Consider the following 25,606-nt stretch of genomic DNA (forward strand, 5'->3'; position numbering starts at 1 on the left):
CTTCCTGATCTAATTTTTTCTTACCACTCTCAATATAAGCAACACTTCCAGTAGACAACCTACTGAGAGCATCAGCCACTATATTGGCCTTGCACTGATGGTATAGAACACTCATGTCATAATCTTTTAACAACTCTAACCATCTTCTCTGATGCAAATTCAAATTTTTTTGAGAGAACACACACTATATACTTTTTTGATCTGCGATCACATCAACATGCACCCATATAAATAGTGCCTCCAGATTTTAGGGCAAACACTACAGCTGCTAACTCAAGATCATAGGTAGGGTAATTTTTCTCATGGGGCTTAAGATATCTAGAGGAATAGGCTATGACCTTACCTCTCTGCATAAGGACACAACCCAAAACTACTCTGGATGCATTAAAGTACATAACAAACCCATCTGAACCATCTGGTAGAGTCAAAACTGGGGTTGTAGAGAGTCAATTCTTTAACTCCTGAAAACTCTTCTCACAAGAATCTAACCACTGAAACTTAAATTTATTTTCAGTCAATCTGGAAAATAGGGATGCAATAGACGAAAACCCTTCAATAAACCGACGGTAATAGCCAGTTAAACCCAAGAAAATCTTAATATCTGATGGAGAAATGGGTCTAGGCTAGTTTCTTACTGCTTCAGTCTTTTGAGGATCAACTTTAATGCCATCATCAAAAACAATATGACCCAGGAATACTACTGACCTTAACCAAAATTTACACTTACTGAATTTAGGGAACAAATAATGGGCTCTAAGAGTCTGAAGTACAATTCTAAGGTGATCTACATGATCATTCTCACTACGAGAATAGAAAACAATGTCATCGATAAAGATTATAACAAACATGTCCAAGTACTTCTTGAACACACCATTCATTAAGTCCATGAAGGCTGCTGGGGCATTAGTGAGACCAAAAGACATGACTAGAAACTTGAAGTGACCATATCGAGTTTGAAAAGTTATTTTTAGAATGTCACATTCTCTGACTCTGAGCTGATGATAGCTTGATCTAAGGTCTATCTTAGAAAAGTAACTGGCTCTATGAAGTTGGTAAAATAAGTTATCAATTCTACGAATTGGATATTTATTCTTGATTGTGACTTTGTTCAACTGATGGTAGTCTATACACATTCTGAGTGAACCGTCTTTCTTATGCACGAAAAAGACTGGTGCACCCCACGGGGAAATGCTGGGTCTGATGAACCCTCTATCTAAAAGGTCCTTTAACTATTATTTCAATTTCTTGAGTTCTGCTGGAACCATTCTGTATGGCAGAATAGATATAAGCTGAGTGTCTTGATGAAGGTCTATTCTGAAGTCAATTTCCCTTTCAGGAGGAACTCCAAAAAGATATCTGGGAAACACATCTGAGAATTTATTTACTACTATAACTGACTCCTAACTAGGAGTATCTGAACTAGAGTCTTTGACTCATATGGGATGATAGACATATCCCTTGGATATCATTCTTCTCGCTCTAAGGCATGAAATCAACTGACCCATAAGCGTTATGGTACTACCCCTCTATTCAAGGATTGGTTCATTTGGAAATTGAAAAGGAATAATTTTCTTTCTACAATCAACTGACATATAGAATGAATGGAGTCAATTCATACCGAGATGGATGTTGAAATTTATCATCTCTAACACTACTAAGTCTGCTGAAGTGAATTTCTGTAAAGACCTAATTTTCTAGGACCGAAATATCACACGGTGCTCATGATCCCAAAGGACCACAAGATAACCATTTACTGATATCTATACCTGGACACTGCATAATATAGATAATAAATGAATAAACTGGCCATAAGGTTCAAAACATCTAAAAATACTCAAAATATAAAACTAAATACTGATGCATCTATTCGAAAAGCCTCTAAACTATCTGAGCTGTGGATTTGATGGGACATATCCCCAACTAACTCCGTCTACTAAAAATAAATAAAATCTAATGGAATAATGATAAAAGGATCATCCTCGAATGAAGAGGACTCACTGCTATATCTATTACTGCTGACTTGGACTGAGCTACTAAGGGTGTTTTAGATTTCGTGCCTCTAAACCTATGGTGTCAAATAAAACACCATAGCACAAATGCATTAATATGGGAATAAAATGAGTATGCTAATGAGGTAAGGCTAAATTCAAGGGCTTATGCATGAATAATTACTTAACTGAATAATCATGAGAGTACTGAATGAGAACACATGCATGAATGCATAAACCATAAGTACAACTATCACAACTCCAAATACAGAAACTTGGATACTGCATTACTGACATCTGAACTTACTACTAATACTAAGATACTAAATAACTAAATCATCTAATACCAATAACTGAGTACTAGAGTTTAGATCAGTCTTATCGAGCGAGTGATCTCGGAATGTGAGGATACTAAAGCTAATTCACTAAATATACTCACGTCATTGACTAAATTTTGAGCATTCTACTCTCGATTGACTGTATCGGGGATCAAACCTCTCTAATGAATGATTCCAGAATCTACTATCAATGATAAGAAAAAAGGATGTTCGAATCTGAAAATAAAAATATTCAACTGAATTTGAGACTGAGATCAAGCCTATCTGATGGGTGATCTCTAGATATGATAACAAGAATACTTAACTAAATCTGAGATTGAGATCAAGCCTATTTGACAGGTGATCTCTAGATCTGATAACAAGAATACTAAACTGAATCTGAGACTGAGATCAAACCTATCTGAAGGGTGATCTCTAGATTTGATAACAAGAATACTCAACTAAATTCGAGACTGAGATCAAGCCTATCTGATGGGTGATTTCTAGATTTGATAACAAGAATACTCAACTAAATCTGAAACTGAGATCAAGCCAATCTGACGGGCGATCTCTAGATTTGATAATAAGAATACTCAACTGAATCTGAGACTGAGATCAAGCCAATCTGACGGCGATCTCTAGATTTGATAACAAGAATACTCAACTGAATCTAAGAATGAGATCAAGACTATCTGATGGGTGATCTCTAGATCTAATAACAAGAATACTCAACTAAATTTGAGACTGACATCAAGCCTATCTAATGGGTGATCTCTAGATTTGATAATAAGAATACTCAACTGAATTTGAGACTGAGATCAAGCCTATCTGACAGGTGATCTCTAGATATGGTAAGAAGAATAACTTTATATGAGACCAAGCCTATTTGATGGGTGGTCCATGAATCAATGGAACTATCTGAGTTTCTTACTAAGATAGATGACTGTATCTGACAGTCCTAATTTTGAAGATTGATACTGAAACTATAATTGTGGGAAGTAGTCACTTAACTGACATGTCCCAAATCTCAACTAATGGGGTCCAACCTGTAACCCCAGCTGGAAGGGTATCAATACCATGCCACAGGTAAAGACCTCTCTGATCAAGCCTATCTGACGGGTGACCCTCGCAGGAAGTCAAGCCTAAGGCATATAATAGTCAAGCCTATCTGACGGATGACCAGCCTTTCCTGACGGATGACTCCTGCATCCTACATTTTCTACGTAGTTTTAGAGTTTAGGGATTGCTCCTAATGAGAGCCTCTATCCCTTCCCTCGCTCGGTGCTAGCTTCTACTCCCAACTGAAAAACTCTGAACTGATTCTTAATAGAGCACAAACTAAGCTAAATCTGATACTGATTATCTTTCTCGAATGGTCTGACTGAGTTAAGCTGAATTTACTTGGTTTTGTATCTGACAGAATATTATTGAATCTCGTTATCTAACTGAATGACACTGAGCTTTGAATAGAGTACTCAATTACTGCAGAGGTCAAAACTTAACACTTGAATACTACTAAATCTGAGCTGGGTATAGAACTGAGGCTAGATTACTATCAATACTGAGATTACGATAATTACAGAGATTATTGAGATTTCTTAAGTTCTGCATCTATCTAAGAATACAGAGTTCTATAACTCGCTGAGTTTTAAGAATTTTGTATCGACTGGAATTATCGTGAAAACTAACCCGGGCTCTAGACAACAGCTAAATTGACGAGTATAAATACCCCTCAGGACTCGATAACATAAAAGTAAAACATAAGTATTCTTGAATAATCAAGACCATGGATAATCATTCACTATCACAATCACTAAGTCATCACTTCAAGCATTTAGGAATCCTAAACATGTAATAACATAGGTGGACATTCTATTGGATCATACTCCATTCAACAAGGTCTTGCATCAAACACTTGGCATGTATTAAAGTCTTAGCATGTATCAAAGAGAACATAATTAGGGAATTTCATGCTATCATGTCACAATTCGTTCACTAAGGTTTTTCAACAAAAAATTGACATGCATGGGCTTGCACACAATTGGGGATTTCTAGTCAACATGCTATAATGACTTTAATTCCTTCACATAAGCATTTTATCAAAACATATGGGGAGCATGCTTTGTTTATTCAACAATTTTATTCACTTAATTGACATGAACATATCACTTAACAAGCAACTTGAAGAGGGTTTATCATGAACATCACATGAATATCACATACTAGGGTCAAAGCTTGAAAACCTTGCAAGCAAACATGAATCAAAACTCAATAATAGCATGAACATCAATTTCAACTCATACGAATCATGAAAACCCACAAACATAAGATCTTTGAATTTTAGAAAAGGGTTCTTGAGCTTCTTGGATTAAAGGGACTCAAGAATCAACATCTACATACCTTAGGGAAACTCTTTCTTGATTCCTTGATTTCTCTTGATTTTTCTTGAGGAAGAAAAAATGGTTTTGATTTTGTAGAAACCCTAGTTTTTGATGTTGAAGATGATAAATGAAGTTGTGAGCCTTGATCGGATATAAATAGGGGCTAAAAAGAGTAGGAAAAAGACCAAAAAAAACTTTTAAAAATGAGTTAAAAATGTAGAACAGGGTCTGCGACGGTTAAAGTGATGGTGCATCGCTTAGTCTGACGGTCCATCGGATTGTCTATCGCACAGTGGTCTGAAAAAGAACACACTGCCTCGATCCAACAGTCTCAGCGATGGTCCATCGCAAACCCAACGGTCCATCAGATCATCCGTCGCACGTTGGCCAAGATGATGTCATACTGCCTCAGTGCAATGGTCCGTCACAGCCTCGATGGTCCATCATCCTGGCCGTCGCACTTTGTCTAAAGAAGGGAGTCACTACCTTGGTTGTGACGGGCTGGGTGATGGCTCATCGCAAGCTCGACGGTCCGTCAGCCCGGCCATCGCACCTGGGCAATTTCCACTGCTTTTTGTATAACGGCCATAACTTCCTCATCCGATGCCATATTTTGATGAAATTAGTATCGATGTAAAGCATATTCAATGATCTACATGAAAAAAAGGTTATTATTAGGGAAATTCTACAGGATTCAAAATATTTCTCACTTAGGAAAACACTTCTCAACCTTTTTGGATCGGATTTACGCTTCACTTGATACGCTCTAAGGCTCAAAGTACGAGAGAAATTTGTAGGATCTCACATTATCTCCCCCTTGGAAACATTCATCCTCGAATGTCGCTTGATAGGCTAAGAATACAAATCAACTGAACTTACTCAAGGAACAAGAACATATGAAACATGATTTGGATTAAATATGTGTGTATGTTTTTGTCTTTAAAAGTATTGAAACTATGATGATGCCTGGTGAATTCGGAGGAAATATTAATACTATGATGATGCCCAGTGAACCCGGAGTAAATATTAATACTATGATGATGCCCAGTGAATCCGGAGGAAATATTGATACTATGATGATTCCCAATGAATTTAGAGGAAATATTGATAATATGATGATGCCCGGTGATCTGGAGGAAATATCGATACTATGATGATGCCCGGTGAATCCAAAGGAAATATCGATACTATGATGATGCCTAGTGAATCAAGAGAAAATATTAATGTTATAGTGATGACTGGTGAATCTGGAAGAGGTAATGATGTTGTGATGATACTCGATAAATCCAGAAGACGTAATGATGTTATGATGATGTCTGGTGAATTCGGAAGAGGTAATGAGGTTATGATGATACTCGATGAATCCGAAAAAGGTAATGATGTTATGATGATACCCAGTGAATCCGGAAGAGGTAATGAAGTTATGATGATACCCGGTGAATCCGACAGAGGTAATGATGTTATGGTGTTGTGTGGGGCAACTTTATATAAGTGAATGTGTATATATGTGAGGTTATACCGTGTATGGCTAACCGTTGATGTACTCAAGACATAATGTCTTTCATGGTAACTGATACTCATTCTTTGTCACTAATCACTAAATAAGGAGTGTGACCATTGTTGACTTTAATTAGTAACTAGTGATAAGTTAGGCTAAAGATTGGGTTAGTTTGTAACACCCCAAGTTGATGAACCGGAAAGCTACACGGTGCTCATGACCTCAAAGGACCACAAGCTAACCCATGATTGATATCTATACCTGTATACTGTATAAAATACTGAATAATGCAGAAATATACACTGAAAGTCCATAATGTTCAATACTGAACATAACATGGATGAGATAACATTTGTGGGTTAATACAATACCCAAAACAAAATTGTAAACACTGAAGTCTGAAATATAATAGTCTGCATCTAGTCTGAAATCCTCTATTGTCAGAATAATCTGAATAAGGAGTTTTGGGACATGTCCCTAACTAACTCCAACTAATAACTAATCAATGAAATAGTGGAGAAATAATCATATCCTCAAAGGATGAGAACTCACTTCTATTCTGACTGCTGAGACTAGAATCCACTGCTGATCTGGAACTCATTTCTCTAAACCCATATGTAACATAAAAAAAAAGCACCATAGCGCAAATGCGTCAGTACAATAGAATGTACTGAGTATATATGTGAGGTAGGCTAATGCAAGGGTTAACATGCATGCATAATGCTAGCTGACTGTCTAACATGAATGTGAGAATGGATACATAAATATGTAACTGTAACTAACACTGTGATATCGTGATTACATAATTTGAATACTGATGACATGACATACTAATAACTGATAGCATAAATAGTTGTATCTGAATATAACTGATAATATGGGTGACTGTATCTGACAGTCCGGAATCTGATGAAACTATCCGAGTTTCTTACTATATTTGAGTTGACTATATCTGGCAGTCTTGAATCTAAAGAACTATATGAGTTATTTTCTTGAGACTGGTACTGAAACTATGGGAGGTAATATTTAACCGACATGCCCCTGATACACCATTATGGCTAATTCAGGGTCCAATCTATAACCCCAATTGGAAGGGTGTCAATACCGTGCCACTGGTAAGGACAAGCTGTGGGCGACCCTTATCTAATAGTGTCCCCAAAAGAAAATGGTGGAGCCCTTATATGATAGTGCTTATCCACCTCATCAACCCTCATCGGAAAGTGTTGATGTCTCAATCTATGTTGGCTACATAGTTCTGGAATACAAGGATGACTTCTAAGGGTCACACCCTCATCTGATAGTGTGTGTGTCCCCATCCTTGGGTTTACTCGGTGCTAATTCCTAAGCCCATCTGAATGGACACTAAACATAATTTACTGAACTAAACATGAGCTGAGTTACTAAGTTCCGTTGACTGATGGAATACTACTAATATCTGACAACTGACTGAGTCATGAGATCATGGAGATTTTTTCTGAGTCATAAGACTATCTGAAGTCTAAGGATTCATAGCTTGACTGAGAGTATCGGGAAAACATGACATGGCTCTAGGTACACATCTAATTTTTTGGGTGCAAGTACCCCCAGGACTCGATGGAAGGAAACTGACAAAGCATGACTTACTTGAATACATAATAATCATCATAATACATTTACTGAAGCATTTCATCAAACATGTGATCGGCATAAGCTTGTACGTACATGGGGATTTCATGATATCATGCTAATTAGACATTTTCCCTTCATCTAGTCATTCAACCAAACACATAGTAGGCATAGAATGTACAAACAACATCATACAACAATTAACTGTCATGATTCAATTCCAATTTAACCATTCAAGGGTTTAGTCCTAGGGTTTCATGAATATATACCGATACAAATCAACCCATATGGAATTTAACACTCATTCATGGAATAAAATTCAATTACTCATTATCAACATGACAAAAAGTAGCCCAATCATGAAATTCAGAAGAAGAAGATCCATAACTTGAATTTAGAGAAGGGATTCTTGGGCTTCATGGACGAAAGGAGTCCATGAATGAACACTATGCATACCTTAGTTCGTGATTTTGTGAAGATTAATGGTGAAACCTTCTTGAATTTGAATCCCCAACAAAATCCCTAGCTTTTTCTTAAGAGAAACTTGAGAGAAAATAGTATATTTTGGGTGAAGAATTGCTAAATCATGTGTTATTCGGTTTAAATAGGGTAAGGAAATTACCCTTTTAAACCTGGACGCATTATTTAATTTCAGTAAAATTTTCCCGAACTGGGCCCTTGGTTCAAAGCAATGTTATCGTGCCATGTCACTAGAAATTGACACTTGGGAAATTGAGGAATGGCGCAATGTGGAGCCATCGCGTTGCCCTTTCCTTCATGACCTGGAACTTTGGCGCGACGCGGGGGAATTCGCTCTGAGACACTGCAAAAAGGACAACTCTGAATTTGAGTGCTGGCGCGATGCACCATAATCACGGACACCTACTGGAAACTGCCAAATGTCATTTTCTCTTGTAGCGCGGCGCGCCACTGACTAATATGATGTTATTTTACAATAGGAACTTGAAATAGTCATAACTTCTTACCCGGTTATCGGATTTAAGCGACTCATATATCGATGGAAATCTTATTAAATTTTCCACATAAAATAAAGTGAAAATCTTGAAAATTCCTTAAAGAATTATGATCCTTCACTTTAGAAGCTAATACTAGGCATTCTTGGGATGAAATTTTCTAAAAATCTTTGGGGTATTACAATATCTCCCCCTTGAGAACATCCATCCTCGAATGAGACTGAATGAGAGGGGAAATAATAAGTTGAACATGAATAACTTTAACATGATCTCATTACTGACAAGATGAACATAACATACTGAACATGCATATCTGACGCATGTGTAACTGATTCATGAATGCATGACTGAATGTTCTGAGGAACTAAGTTTCTCATAATGAGAATGCATTTCTGATGCATAATTATATAACTGAGCTGATACATGAATGCATGACTGAATATGCAATGGTACTTGATACCAAGTTTATACTGGGAACATGAACATGAAACTGAATATCAAGTTCGTGATGAACACTGATTATGAAACTGAGTAAGCTTAAGGGGAACTGTTACCTTGAGCTTGATCTGAGTTGGCAGGAGAAGAGGTGAGGATACTTGGTATGCATGTCTACTTCTACTTCCCAAGTAACTCCCCCGATGGACTAATTTCGCCAAAGAACCTTAACTAGAGGGACTTTTTTGTTCCTCAATCTACGAGTCTGATAGTCTAAGATTTCGACTAGAATCTCTTCATTAGAGAGACTATTCTGAACATCAATGCTCTGAATAGGGACTACAATAGGTGGGTCACCTATACATTTCTTGAGCCAAGAGATATGGAAGACTAGATGAACTGAGGCTTGATCTGAAGGTAATTCGAGCTCATAAGCTACCTTATCTAAATGATTGAGAATTTTGAAGAGATCGACATATAGGGGACTAAGCTTTCCCTTCTTGCCGAATTTCTTTACTCCCTTCATGGGAGAGATCTTTACATAGACATGATCACCAACCTTAAACTAGAGATCTTTTCAATGAACATCTGCATAAGACTTCTGTTGGCTCTGAGCAGCCCGGATGGTTAGTCGGTTCTTTCAGTTTTATCATTTACTCAATTAGATGGTTAGTCAATTCTTTTAGAAACTCAATTAGATGGTTAGTCAGTTCTTTCAGTTTTATCATTTACACAAATAGATAGGTTAATTTCTAGTGTTTTATCAGATATTTCAGTCATTTTTGATTCATATCTCAATAATTAGTTTTACAATAACTTATTAGTTTAAATTCTGCATGTGTTATATCGATAATTGTTCAGTGCTCATAGCAGTTACCAGCTCATGGGTTATTTTATGGTCACTTGTAGTTGCAAACACCGTTGTTGAGACGAGGGAGTAGCTTCAGGTCATGACAAAACTTGGTATCAGAACCTAAGGTTTCAGAGTCTCCTAGAAAGTCTAAAAGTTATGTTGAGTAGAGTCTTATGCATAGGTGTAAAGCGCGCCACACTTATGGAAAAGAGGCTATGAAATATTTTTCAGAAGGTTTCCCTTCTTTCAGTGTTCACACCGTGTGAAAGAGCATGAGCTTCATTTAAAATCTCTTTCTAATTTATCCTTCATTGCATTTATACATAATGCCTTCTAGAAGAAATAATGGAAAAAGGAATAGGGATTAGCCCGCACCACCTCCTGTTCAAGAAGATACCCTGAATGAGAATGTCTCTCACATTAAGTTTAGGGCTGCCTTTACGACCATAGCCCATTCAGTAGCTGCTCAGAACAACCAGAGGTCTGCTGCCCCAGTTAATCTAGTTGCAAATACAGCTGCGGTTAGGATTTAGTATTTTACTCGAACGAATTCCCCTTTGTTTTCAGGATCTAAGTATGAAGAGGATCTGCAGGGGTGTATTAATATGGTTCAGAAGGTCATAGATATTATGGGTGTCACTTCGAGTAAGAGTGCAGAGTTGGATGCTTATTAATTGCAGGATATAACTCACACCTGGTTTAAGTACTGGAAAGAGGACAGAGGTATGGAGGTACAACTTATTGAGTGGGCGGAGTTTGCCATGTCTTTCTTAGACAGGTTCTTTCCATTAGAGTTGAGGGAAGATAAAGTGTAGGAGTTCATTAATTTGAAGCAAGGTGGTATAAGTGTGAAGGAGTACTCACTTAAGTTCACTCAGTTGGCGAGGTATGATTCTACTATGGTGGCAGACAATCGGTCTAGAATGAGTAAGTTTGTATCTGGTGTAGCTAAAAGTATTGTTAAGGAGTGTAGGACGACCATGTTGATTAAGGAGATGGATTAATCTAGGCTTATGGTTTATGCTTAGCAGATTAAAGAAGGGAAGCGTAAGGAGAGATAAAAGAAGAATAAATTGGCCATAACAGGTAGTTTCAACTTTTTCCAGTCAATGTTAGAAGGTCTTAACCATTCTCAGTTCTGTCAAAAATTTTCATCCCTAACTCTATATTTATCTAGTGCACCAGTGCCCAAGTTCAGGCAAGACAGTTAGGATAGGGGTCCAAGCTCTAAGTCTTAAGGTAGTATGAACAGTGGTCATACTAATCTGCTTTGTTAAAAGTATTTTGGAAATCATCAAGAAGTGTAAGACTGGTGGGGATGTATGCTTTGGATGTGTCAAGTAATGCCACAGGGTTTGTAATTATCTGACAGTTGCACAAAGTGGCAGAAATGATTGCCATCAGGGTCAGAAAAATTCTTTAACAGAGCAGCGGGCTGCTCGACTCAGCAAGGTGCCACTTCTAGTGCCACCAGTGGGCAGCTTTAGAATAGAATGTATGCACTCCTGGCTTGGCATGATCAAGAAAATTTTCCTGATGTGGTTACGAGTATGTTGTACATCTTTCATCTTCATGTTTATGCTTTATTAGACCCTGGATCTTCACTTTCTTTTGTGACCCCTTATATAGAAGTCAACTTTGGCATCATTCTTGAAACATTAGTAGAACCTTTATCAGTGTCTACTCTAGTAGGTAGCTCTATTATAGCCAGGCAGGTATACAGGAAATGCCCGATCACAGTATCTTAGAAAGTTACCTCAGTTGATCTTGTGGAGTTAAATATGACTAATTTTGATTTCATTCTTGGCATAACATGGCTCTGCTCATGTTATGCCTCGGTTTATTGCAGAAATAAAGTCGTCTAGTTTTAGTTTCCCAATGAACCAGTCATTGAATGGAGGGTTAGTACTTTAGTGCTTAGGGTTCAGTTTATTTTATATCTCCGGCAAGAAAGATGATATCTAAAGGGTGTGTTTACCATCTTATTTGAGTCAAAGACTCTAGTTCTAAGACTCCAAGTATTGAGTCAGTTTTTGTAGTAAGGGAATTTCGAGATGTGTTTCCAAAAAATCTTCCTAGAGTTTCTCCCAAAAAGATAATTGTCTTCGAAATAAATCTCCTTCTCGATACCCAGTCTATCTCTATCCACCTTATAGAATGGCTCCAGCTAAGCTTAAGAAGTTAAAAAGAACAGGTCAAAGATTTCTTAGACAAGTGTTTCATTAGGCCCAATATTTCCCCATGGGGCGCTCCATTCTTGTTCATGCGTAAGAAAGATGGCTCTCTCAAAATATGCATTAATTACCGTCAGTTGAATAAAATCACAATCAAGAATAATTATCCACTCCCCAGTATTGATGAGTTTTTTGACCAACTTCAGGGTACTGGTTATTTCTCTAAGATAGACCTTAGTTCAGGCTATCATCATCTTAGAGTCAAAGAATGTGACATTTCGAAGATAACTTTTAGAACTCAGTATAGTCACTTTGAATTCCTAGTAATGTATTTTGGACTAACAAATTCTCCTATAGCTTTCATGGACTTGATGAACATGGTGTTCAATACATACTTGGATATGTTCATCATAGTCTTCATTGTTGACATCCTTGTCTATTCCCGTAATGAGAATGATTATACAGACTATGTAAGAATTGTCTTACAAACCCTTAGAGCTTATAATTTGTTCACAAAATTCAATAAGTGTGAATTTTGGCTAATATCAGTATCTTTCCTCGACCATATTATTTTTGGTGATGGCATTACATTTGTCCCTCAAAAGACTAAAGCAGTGAAGAACTAGCATAGACCCATCTCTTTATTAGATATCAGGAGTTTCTTGGATTTGATTGGCTATTACAGGCGGTTTGTTGAAGGTTTTTCTTCTATTTCATCCTTTATGTCTCGATTAACTCAGAAGAAAGTCAAGTTTCAGTGGTCAGATTCTTGCGAGAAGAATTTTTAGTAGTTAAAGACTCAAATCACTTCAGCCTAGTATTCACTTTTCCAGATTGTTTAGAAGGATTTGTGGTTTACTATGATGCTTCTAGAGTTGGTCTTGGTTGTGTATTGATGCAGAGAGGTAAGGTCATAGACTATTTCTCTATAAAGATTAAGCCCCATAAAAAGAATTATCCTACCCATGATCTTGAGTTAGCAGCTGTTGTATTTGCTTTAAAAATTTGGAGACATTATCTTTATGGAGTTCATGTGGATGTTTTCACTAATCATAAGAGTTTGCAATATGTGTTCTTGCAAAAAAATTTGAATCTTCATCAGAGAAGGTGGCTTGAGTTGTTAAAATATTATGATATAAGTGTGTTGTATAATCCAAGAAAGTCCAATGTAGTGGCAGATGGCCTTAGCAGATTGTCTATTGGTAGTGTTGCTTATGTTGAGGAGAATAAGAGGAAGTTAATCAGTGAGGTTCATCAGTTTTCTAGATTAAGTGTTCGGTTGGTTAATTCAGCTGAAGGTGGTGTATGGGTTCATAATGGTTCAAAATCTTCCTTTTTTTGCCGAAGTGAAAGAAAATCAAGATAGATATCCTTATTTGGTTAAGCTGAAGGAGGCTGTTAGAGATCAGAAGGTTGAAGTTTTCTCCCAAGGGGAAGATAGTGTTCTTCGTTGTCAGGGTAGATTATGTATGTCGTGTGTTGATGACTTAAGATAGTTAATACTTGCAGAAGAACCTGGTGCGTGAAACTCTATCCATCTAGGAGCCACTAAGATGTACTGTGACTTGTGGGAAATCTATTGGTGGAGTGGTATGAAAAGGGATATTACAGAGTTTGTGGCTAAGTGTCTGAATTTTCAGTAGTTCAAGGTTAAGGACAAAAGTTCTAATGGAACATTATAGAGGTTCAGCATTCCCACTTAGAAGTGAAAAGTGGTAAACATGGATTTTGTGACAGGGTTGCCTCGCATGCGTCGTCGTCATAATTCGATATGGGTCACTGTAGATAGAATAACCAAATTAGCTCATTTCTTATGAATGCATACTTCGTACTCAGTTGAGTATTATGCCAGGCTTTATATTAGGGAGTTGGTTAAGTTTTATCAGATTTCGTTGTCTATCATTTCAAATAGAGGTACTCAGTTTACCTCTCACTTTTGGAAGACTTTTCAGAAGGGTCTTGGTACCCAAATTTATCTCAGTACTACTTTGATCCTCAAACAGATGGTTAGGAAGAGATGACTTTTTAGACCTTGGAGTACATGTAGAGGGAATGTGATATTGACTTTAAAGGTAGTTGGTATGACAACTTACCTTTGATTGAGTTTTTCTATAAGAATAGTTATCACTCCAGTATTCAGATAGTTCCATTTGAGGCTCTCTATGGAAGGAGATATAGGTCTTCTATTGGTTGGTTTAAGGCAGGTGAAGCTTCTTTGATTAGACCAGATTGAATGTTTGATATGATGGAGAAAGTTCAATTGATTCGGGAGAGGCTGAAGACATCCCAAAGCTGCTAGAAATATAATGCAGACATTAAGAGAAGGGATGTTGAGTTTAAGGATAGTGATTTGGTTTATTTGAAGATTTCTCCTATGAAGGGAGTGAAGAGATTTGGAAGAAACGGGAAACTCAGTCTCCGTTATGTTGTCCCATATAAGATCATGAGTCTCTTTGGGAAGGTAGCTTATGAGCTAGAGTTACCTGCAGATTTGGCATCAGTATATCCGGTATTTCATGTTTCCTTGATGACGAAATGTATTGGTGATTCAGCTGTAGTTATTCCTTTAGAAGATATGTGTGTTAAGGATATCCTTTCCTATGAAGAAGCCCCAGTATGTATCCTTGATCATTAGATATGTAGGCTAAGTAATAAAGATGTTCCTTTGGTTAAAGTTGTTTGGCGGAATCAGTTTGTTAAGGGAGCCACTTGGGAAGCAGAAGCAGATATGCGAACCAATTATCCTCACCTTTTCTCTGGGAACTCAGATTTAGCTTAAGATAATGATTTTCCTCAGATTGAATCTTTCCAGTTTCCTATTTCAACTATGTAACCGATCTCATGTCATTACATGCATTCATAAAATTAGTTCAGTTCATGTATCATGTTTTAGATTCAGTTATGTAATAATGTTTCTAGTTGTGCATGCCAGTATTCTCAGCAAAACTAGTCTCATTTGAGGACGAATGTTCCCAAAGGGGAGATATTGTAATACCCCGTAAGATCCTAGCTCAATTAACCTCTTAGTTGCATGTAGCAGGGGTCCAAGACTTGGAAATTTCACTAAGTGTTGAGGACATAGTCATTTCCAAGACCCCTAAACTTTGATGATTTTATTTTTGATCCTCCCAATCTCAAGATGTCCGTATTTGATTTGATTCATGATTGGGGTTGTTCAAGTATATCTCAGGTGAGTTTTGGAATTTTTAGAAAAGCATAGGAGTGTGTTTTGAAAACCAAACTAGTAGCCCCACAAAGATAAGCAGGCGCCACCCTTTTTAGTCACTCGCTCTAAGGTGGGCACCACCTAATCTTGTACCCCACTCTAAGGCGGGCGCTACCTAGGTTAGTATGCCACTCCAGAGCCCACGCCGCCCCCTTTCTATTTTGTCCAGCATTTTTTGTTAACACTTTAAGGGAATTTGGGTCAATTCCTTTAACCCAATTCATCCATAACATGAATTTATGGCTCCCATGGAGCATTATTTGACCTTTTAGGCACAAATCCTTTCAAGAAAAAACCTCCTTCATCCCAAGAACAAACCCTAACTCTTTCATAAGAAAACAAGAAATTCAAGCTTCAAGTTCAAGAAATCCTCAAGGAACTTTTAAGAAATCATCTAGTGAGGTATGTGGGATGTTCATTCATAGGTACCTTTCAACTATGGAGCCCAAACACCTTCTTTTGGTTTAATTATGAGTTTATACATGTTCTTGTTGAAATAAATCCATGAATCTCTTGTTAATTTAATTTCAAGTTATGGTTACAAGTGTTTTCAAGTAGAATGAGATATCATGCTTTAAGTGTTGCAATTTCAATGTCATGATCAATTGATTTTAGGATTAACCCTTGAGTTATGAATTTAGCCACATAATCATATTTTTTTCCTCATTTTAAGGCATTGTCATGTCCAAGTTTATGATTACTACATGTTTTGATGAAATGCCCATGTTTTAGGTATTTGAACTGTGATTTCATACAACAGTATTTCAAACTTAATATCTCCCAATTAGCTCAGATTGGGGCATGTCGGTTAGACTATGGGAGGTAATCATCTAACTGACATACCCCACACTGAACTGATTGGGATCCAACCTGTAACCCCAGTTAGAAGGGTATCAGTACCATGTCATGGGTATAGACACTGGTTGTGTGGATCCACTGAAATGTCATCCCGAAGGACTAAGGGTTACCCTCTACTGGCAGGTTCCCTGATGAGAGCGGTATTACCCTCAACTAGCAGATAAACCTATGCTGGCTACATAGTTCTAGAACACAAAGACTGTTACTAAGGATCACACCCTCTACTGACAGGTGAGCCCCCATCCTTGGGTTCGCTTGGTGTTGAATTCTACTCCCAACTGAATGACACTAATTAATAGACTGAATTGAACTTTACTAAGTTTCACTGAGTTTTGTAACTTACTGAGTACTATGTTTCTGATATTACTGAGACTATTCTATAGCGACTGTAATTCTAGGTAAACATCTAGATTTCGAGTATTAAATCCCCTAGGACTCGATAACATTAATAGTAAAACATGGCATGATCTTAAAAGCATAACAATAATTACTTGTTAACAATGCATTCATTTAGACATTTTGTCAAACACTTGAGAGGCATGAACTTGTACATGAATGGGAACACATGATAACATGTCATGATTGCACCATTCAATTCAAATTGGCATTCTAATAAACACTTTGGGGAGCATAATTATTTCACATAATAATAAACATATATATAAATATCATGGCTACAATATTAAACTTGTAATTTCAAGGATTTAACATGAGAATCGCATAATTTCATTACACATGCTATCTTAATTTCATGAAAGTTGAAATTAATCATGGATTGAAGACCATATAACAATACACACATGAACATAATCCAACTCAAATATGTAATTCATGGAATCTCAATATTGTATCTTGAAAAATTATTCTTGGGCTCCACGGGTTATGAGGACCCTTGGATGAACATCTAACATACATGAGAAATTAACTTCTTGAAGATTCTAGGTAGAGTTCTTGAGATTTGACTTTGATTCTTGAAGTCTAGGGTTTTACTTTTTTAAGAGAGAATGATCTTGATCTAGGGAAATTGACTGACTAATGACTTAACTAGGTTATAGGGGTTAAATCACATGTTTAGATTGATTAGGGCCTTGGAAAAAGACTAAATTACCCCTAAAAGAAATTAAAAGTCACATTAATAGATTCTTAATTTTGGCCTTCACCGCACCGCGGTGGCATCGTGATGAGCCACTAGATTTTCGGCTAGTGTAGTCCAAGAACGAGTGTGAAAATGCACTTTGGCGCAACATGGAGGTACCGTGGAGCCTCATTGGAAAGTGAAAATCGCAAAATAACGCGACACACCATAATCGCGTTGACACACTGAAAAAATCCAATTAAGAACTGGGACTTCATCAGGATGCACTGAAATCATGGTGTCTTAGTAGAAACTAACAAATTCCATTCTAACCCTCTCCGTGATGCGGTGCTTCTCAGTTTGACAAACTTTTTCACTAAAAGTTCCATAACTTCTCACCCTAAATCGGATTTGGGCGAAATTTATATCATTGGAAAGCTGACTGAATTTCCTACACAATGATGGGTTTTAAGCTAGAAAATTCTAAGTATTTTTGAAACTATATATATAGGACTTCTCGCATATTAAGAGCTAAACTAAGCAAGGAAAAATATGGGTTATTACAATATCTCCTCCTTGGGAATAATCTTCGATTGAGACTGATGAAGCTGAGAAATACTGATAGACTAAGTTTACATACTAAACATGCACAACTGAAGTATGATTACAAGACTGAAACTACTGATAAACTGATTTTTCACACTGAAACATGATTACATAGCTGAACTGATTCATAAATGCATGACTGTCATGAGAATGATATGCAATGGTAACTGATACCAAGTTTGTAACTGTAACTGAACATAAAACTGAGTAAATCTAATAAAGACTATTACCTCAAACTGATTCTGAGTATGCGGAGAAGAGGTGAGGATACTTGGTCTACATATCTAATTCTACTTCCCAAGTAGCTCCCTTAATGAACTGGTTTCACCAGAAAACTTTGACCAAGGGAACTTCTTTGTTCCTTAGTCTGCAAATATGATGATCAAGGATTTGGACTGGAACCTCTTCGAAAGAGAGATCATTCTGAATATCTATGCCCTTTAAGGGGACTACAATTGTTGGGTCACCAATGTAGTTCTTTGGCAAGGAGACGTGGAATATTGGGCGCAATGAAGCAAAGTCAGGAGGCAACTCAAGGTCGTAAGCTACCTTTCCAAAATGGCTAAGAATTCTGTAAGGACCAACATATCGTGGACTGTTCTTCCCCTTCTTGCCGAACCTCTTCACTCCCTTCATGTGAGAGATTTTTAAGTACACAAAATCTCCAATCTCAAACTCGAGATCCTTTCTCCTCATATCTGCATATGATTTTTGTTGGCTCTCCAGTCTCTAATCCGCTGAAACTTCTCAAAGGCATCAAACAATAAATCAGGCCCTACTACTGTGGCCTCACCTACCTCAAACCAACTAATTGGAGATCTACATTACGATAAAGATCCTCAAACAGAGCTATCTAAATACTAGAATAATAGTTGTTATTATATGAGAATTCGATTAAAGGCAAGTGGTCATCCCAACGACATTTAAAATCAACAACACAAGACCTTAACATATCTTTAAGATTCTGAATGGTCCTTTCTACTTGACCATCTGTCTGAGGGTGAAAAACTGTGCTAAGGTGAACTTGGGTACCAAGACCCTTTTAGAAGGCTTTCCAAAAATAAGAGTTAAACTGGGTACCTCTATTTGAAATAACGGATATTGGGACTCCATGTAACATAACCAACTCTTTGATGTAGAGTTTGGCATAGTCCTCAGCTGAATAGGAACTATGGCTGGCAAGAAATGAGCAGATTTGGTCATCCTATCTATAATAACCCAAATTGAATCATATTGATGATGAGTTCGAGGAAAAACCCCACAAAGTCCATGTTAACTTCTTTCTATTGCCATATGGGAATACTGAACTCCTGCATGGACCCACTAGGCTTCTGGTGCTAAATCTTAACCTTCTGACATGTAAAACACCCAGCTGAAAACTCTGCAATATCCCTCTTCATCCCACTCCACCAATAGATCTCCCACAAATTGTGGTATATCTTAGTGGCCCCTAGATGAATAAAGTAACGTGCACTATGTGCTTCAGGAAGAATTCGTTTCCTCTAGTAATATACACCTGGCACACATAACCAACCCTGGCAACAAAATACACTATCTCCCCCTTGGGAGAAAACCTCTACTTTCTGATCTCTGACTGACTCATTCAACTTAACTAGGCTAGGATCTCTGTACTGGTTTTTCTTCACTTCAGAAACCAGAGATGATTCTGAACTATTCTAAACCCGCATACTATACCCCTGCTGAATCGACTAATCAGACACCTAGTTGGGCAAGATGATGAACTTCCTGAGCTAACATCTTCTTACCACTCTCAATATAAGAAACACTACCCGTAGACAACCTACTGAGAGCATCAACCTCTACATTATCCTTGCTCGGATGGTACAAAACACTCATGTCATAATCTTTCAACAACTCTAACCACCTTCTCTGACATAAATTCAAATCTTTCTAAGAAAACACATACTACAACCTTTTGTGATCTGTGAACACATCAACATGAACCCATATAAATAATGTCTCAAAATCTGTAAGGCAAACACAATAGCTGTCAATTCAAGATCATAGGTAGGGTAATTCTTTTCATGAGGCTTAAGCTGTCTAGAGGCATAAGCTATGACCTTACCTCTCTTTATTAGGACATAACCCAAAGCTACTCTGGATGCATCACAATACATAAAAAACCCATCTAAACCATCTGGTAATGTCAAAACTACGACTGTAGTGAGTCAAGTCTTCAACTCCTGAAAACTCTTTTCATAAGAATCTAACCCTAAAACTTGAATTTCTTCTAAGTTAATCTGGACATAGGGGATGCAATAGATGAAAACCCTTCAAAAAACCATCGATAATAGCCAGCTAAACCCAAGAAATTCCTGATATCTGATGGAGAAATAGATCTAGTCCAGTTTTTCACCGCCTCAGTCTTTTGAGGATCAACTCTAATGCTATCACCGAAAATAATATAACCAAGGAATGCTACTAACCTTAGCGAAAATTTGCACTTACTAAATTTGGTGAAAAACTGATGGGCTTTGAGAGTCTGAAGTACGATTTTAAGGTGATCTGCGTGATCACTCTCGCTATGGGAATAGCCAAGAATCTCATCGATGAAGACTATAACAAATATATCCAAGTACTGCTTGAACACTCGATTCATTAAGCCCATAAAGAGTGTTGGGTCATTTGTGAGGCCAAAGGACGTGACTAGAAACTCAAAATGGCCATACTGGGTTCGAAAAGCTATTTTTGGAATGTCACTTTCTCTAGCATTGAGCTGATAATAGCTAGATCTAAGGTTTATCTTAGAGAAGTAACTGGCGCCCTGAAGTTAGTCAAACAAGTCATCGATTCTAGGAAGTGGGTACTTATTCTTGACTGTAACTTTGTTCAACTGACGGTAGTCTATACACATTCTGAGTGAATCATCTTTCTTATGCATGAATAAGACTGGTGCAACCCACGGGGAAATGTTGGGTCTGATGAACCCCTTGTCTAAAAGTTCTTTTAATTTTTTTTTTTAATTCTTTGAATTCAACTGAAGCCATTCTATATGGTGGAATAGATATAGGCTGAGTATCTGGAAAAAGGTCTATTAAGAAGTTGATTTCCCTTTCAAGAGAAACTCAAAGAAGATCCTTGAGAAACACATCTAAGAATTCCTTTAATACTGGAATTTACTCAAGACAAGGAGTCTTTGAACTAGAGTCTTTGACTCGCACAAGATGATATAAACACCCTTTGGATATCATTTTTCTCTCTCTAAGGTATGAAATCAACTAACTCTTAAGCGTTGTAGTACAACCCCTCTATTCAAGGACTGGTTCATTTGGAAACTAAAAATGAACAACCCTGCTTTTATATTCAATAGAGGTATAGCATGAATGGACCCAATCCTTACCGAGAATGAAGTCAAAACCTGTCATCTCTAACTCTACTAAGTCTGCTGAAGTGACTTTCTGAGATATCATAATCGGACAGTTCTTGTATACCCGCCAGGCTATGATAGACTGACCCACTAGGGTAGAGACTGAGAAAGGTTATGTTAAGATTTTTGGTTTGACTTTAAAGTTGACTACTATGTAAGGAGTTATAAAAGACAGAGAAGCTCCTGGATCTAATAAGGCATAAATATGTAAATGGAAGATCTATAACATACCAGTGACCATATCAGGAGAACTTTTCTGATCTTGTTGGGACTGAAGTGAATAGAGCCTATTTGGGCATTGCCCACTGGTGGCACTGGAAGTGGAACCCTGCTGATTTGGACGATCGGATTGTGCTGGGGAATGATTGTACTGACCCTATAAACTTGTCTAAGAACAATCTATGATTCTATATCCTGGCTTACCATACCCAAAACATACATCACTACCAGCTCTGCGGATACCCTGATGATTTCTGCCATATTTCTGGCAAAGAGGATTTGTTCGAGCGCTAATAACACTACCCCGAGATTTAGAGCGTAGCGTCCTATCTTTGTTACCATTTTTGAACTTAGGTACTACAGTATTGGCTGAGGACGGAATTGGAACTAAAGATTTTTGGACGAAACTAGGAACGGGTACCACCTTCTAACTTAGGCTGAGTGAAATTAAAGAACATATTCTAGCACTCTTGTTTTCCCTCTCTCTCTCTCTCCTTATTCTTAGCCTTTTCTATCTTCTAAGAATGGACTATTAGCCTAGATATATCTATCTTTGTAATTAACATCACAATTCTACACTCCTTAACCACACTCTCTGACACCCCAGACACGAACTTGCTCATCCTGGAACTATTGTGTACTACTACATGGGGAGCATACCTAGCTAACTGAGTAAAATTGAGGGAATAATTTTTTACACTTATGTTGCCTTACCTTTGATTAATGAACTCTAAAACCTTAGTTTTCCTCAACTCTAAGGGAAAAAATCTATCTAGAAAAGTAGTAGCAAACTCTTCCCATTCTATGGGCTCTGCCTTTGTGTCCCTGTTTACCTTCTACTGCTTAAAACACATATGAGATACATCTTGTAGATGATAGGAAGCTCACTCAACACTCTTAATGGAATTCACTCCTATAATATCTATGACTTTCTGCACCTGATCGAGGAACTCTTATGGATCATCTTCAGACTTAGCTACTGAAAATAGGGGAGAATTCATTCGGGTGAAGTCCTGAATCCTAGCTACTACAATATTGGCCACTAGGTCTACCTGAACAGCAGCTGGTCATTCATTCTGAGCTACTACAGAATGGGCTAGAGTGGTTAACACAGCTCCGAATTCTGCATGGGAGACATGGTCGTCTAGGGGATCTGCCTGAACAGGCGGAGGTGCTGGCTGCTTTCCAATTTTTCTTTCATTTGTCTTTTGGGAGGCATGATCTATAAACAAAAGGAAAAAATGAATTAGACTGAGAGTTTAACTTGAGCTCATGCTCACTTGCACGACATGAATACTGAAAAAAGGGAAACTTTCGTAAAAATACCTAATATACTCTTCTCCATAAGTGTAGCGTGCTACATACACATACAAAAGACTCTACTTGATGCGGATTTCAGAATCCCTTGGACTCTGTTGCACCTTAGGATCCGATAGCAAGTTTGTAACCCCCGGAGTCTGCACCCTGGATGCCACATGATGCTTACAACCCTGAAGGACCACAAGCTAACCCATGACTGGTACCTACTGTGAGCATTGAATATTAATACTGAAATAATGCAGAAGTTAAGGTGAGGTTCCATAAGGTTCATAATCTGAATATAGATAGTATAGCAACTGATAATAACATCTAAAAACTGAATATTATCTGAACTAGTCTAGTCTGAAAAGGCTCTAACTGAACTGTCTAATTGTGGAGTTGATGAGACAAGCCCCCAAATAACTCCGACTAATAAAATACTGAATCTACTAGAATACTAAAATAAAATAATATCCTTGATAGATAAGGACTCACTACTGAATCTGCTGTTGCTGACTGAATCTGGCTAAGCACGATCAGGAACCTGAGCGTCCGAACCTATGATATGAGACATCATAGTGCAAGAAAAGATTATGCAATCAGTATGTGGAATGTACTGGTATTCTAGATAAGGTAAGGATAATATTCATAGGTTCATATGCATAAACAGTAACTGACCGAGTGATATGAATATAACCGAATGGGAGTACATGGATAACTGAAACTACTATAAACATTGATTATGCAATACTATACATATACATATATATACTGTGTCAGAGATTTATAATAAAACTGAGTACTGAGTTCTAATAACTGAGTAACTGATATCTGAGATTACTGATAATTTAATTATTGATAACTGGGTGACTATTTTTTGCAGTCCTGATTCTGTAGAACTTAATTGAGTTCTATGCTGAGACTGAAACTAAAACTGTGGGAGTAATCATCTAACCAACATGCCCCTCTCTAAATTGATTAGGCTCTAACCTATAACCCAGTTGGAAGGGTGTCAGTACCATTCCACGAGTACAGACACTGGTTATGTGGATCCACTGAAATATTATCCCAAAGGAATAAGGCTCACCCTCTACTGGTAGGTTCCTGATGAGAGCGGTATTACCTTCAACTAGCAGGTAAACACCTTATCAACCCTCAACTCGCAGGTTGATATATCAACCTACGCTAGCTACAAAGTTCTGGAACCCAAGGACTACTACTAAAGATCACAACATCTATTGACAGATGAGCCCCCATCCTTGGGTTCACTCGGTGCTGAATCCTACTTCCAACTGAATGAAACTGATTGTTAGACTAAACTAAATTAGACTAAACTAAATTAGACTAAGTTTCACAGAGTTTTTTAATTGACTCAGTACTATTGATTGTGACATTACTGAGATTATTCTGTAGCTATGTACTATAATTCTAGGTAAATAACTAGATTTTGAGTATTAAATACCCCCAAGACTCGATAGATTTGATAGTAAAGAATGGCATAATCTTAAAAGCATAAAAATAATTGCTTGTTAGCAATGCATTCATTTAGACATTTTGTCAAACATTTGAGAGGCATGAACTTGTACATGAATGGGAACACATTATAACATGTCATGATTGCACTATTCAATTTACATAGGCATTCTAACAAACACTAGGGGAGCATGATTATTTCAAATAATAATAAACATATATATAAATATCATGGCAAAAACATTAAACTTGTAATTTTAAGGATTTAACATGAGAATTACATAATTCATCACACATGTTATCTTAATTTCATGAAACTTGTAATTAATCATGGATTGAGGGCCATATAACAATACACACATGAACACAATCCAACTCAAATATGTAATTCATGGAATCTCAATCTTGTATTTTGAAAATGGATTCTTGGGCTCCAATGGTGGTAAGGACCCATGGATGAACATCTAACATACATGAGAAATTAACTTCTTGAAGATTCTTGGTAGTGTTCTTGAGATTTGACTTTGATTCTTGAAGGCTAAAGTTTTACTATTTTGAGAGAGAATGATCTTGATATGGGGAAAATTGAGTGAATAATGGCTTAACTAGGTTATTATGGGTTAAATCACGTGTTTAGACTGATTAGGATCGTGGAAAAGACTAAATTTCTCCTAAAAGAAATTAAAATTTACGTCACAGGTTTTCTAATTTTGGCCTTCACTACGATGCGGTGGCATCACAGTGAGCCACTGGATTTTGTCGGCTAGTGTAATCCAAGGAATAGTGCAAAGATGCACTTTAGCACAATGCGGAGATACTGCGGAGCCTCACTAGAATGTGATAATCATGAAATGGCACTCTAGCGTGATGCGCCATTATCGTGTTGACATACTGGAAAAAGTCTATTGGGAACTGGAACTTCACCGCGATGTGTTGAAATTGTGGTGTCTCACTAGAAACTAACGAATGCCATTTGACCCTCACCACGATGCGGTGCTTCTCAATTTGGCATACTGTTTCACTAAAAGTGCCATAACTTCACACCAGAATATCGGATTTGGGAAAAATTTATATCATGGGAAAGCTAACTGAATTTTATACTTAATAATGGGTTTAACCTAGAAAATTCTAAGTATCTTTGAAAATATATATATAGAAATTCTTGTGTAGTAAGAGCTAAACTGAGCTAGCAAAATACGAGGTATTACACTTTTAAACACTAAGTTAGATGGTCATT

Source organism: Capsicum annuum, chromosome 11, assembly GCF_002878395.1.
Source record: "Capsicum annuum cultivar UCD-10X-F1 chromosome 11, UCD10Xv1.1, whole genome shotgun sequence".
NCBI classification, from domain to species: domain Eukaryota; kingdom Viridiplantae; phylum Streptophyta; class Magnoliopsida; order Solanales; family Solanaceae; genus Capsicum; species Capsicum annuum.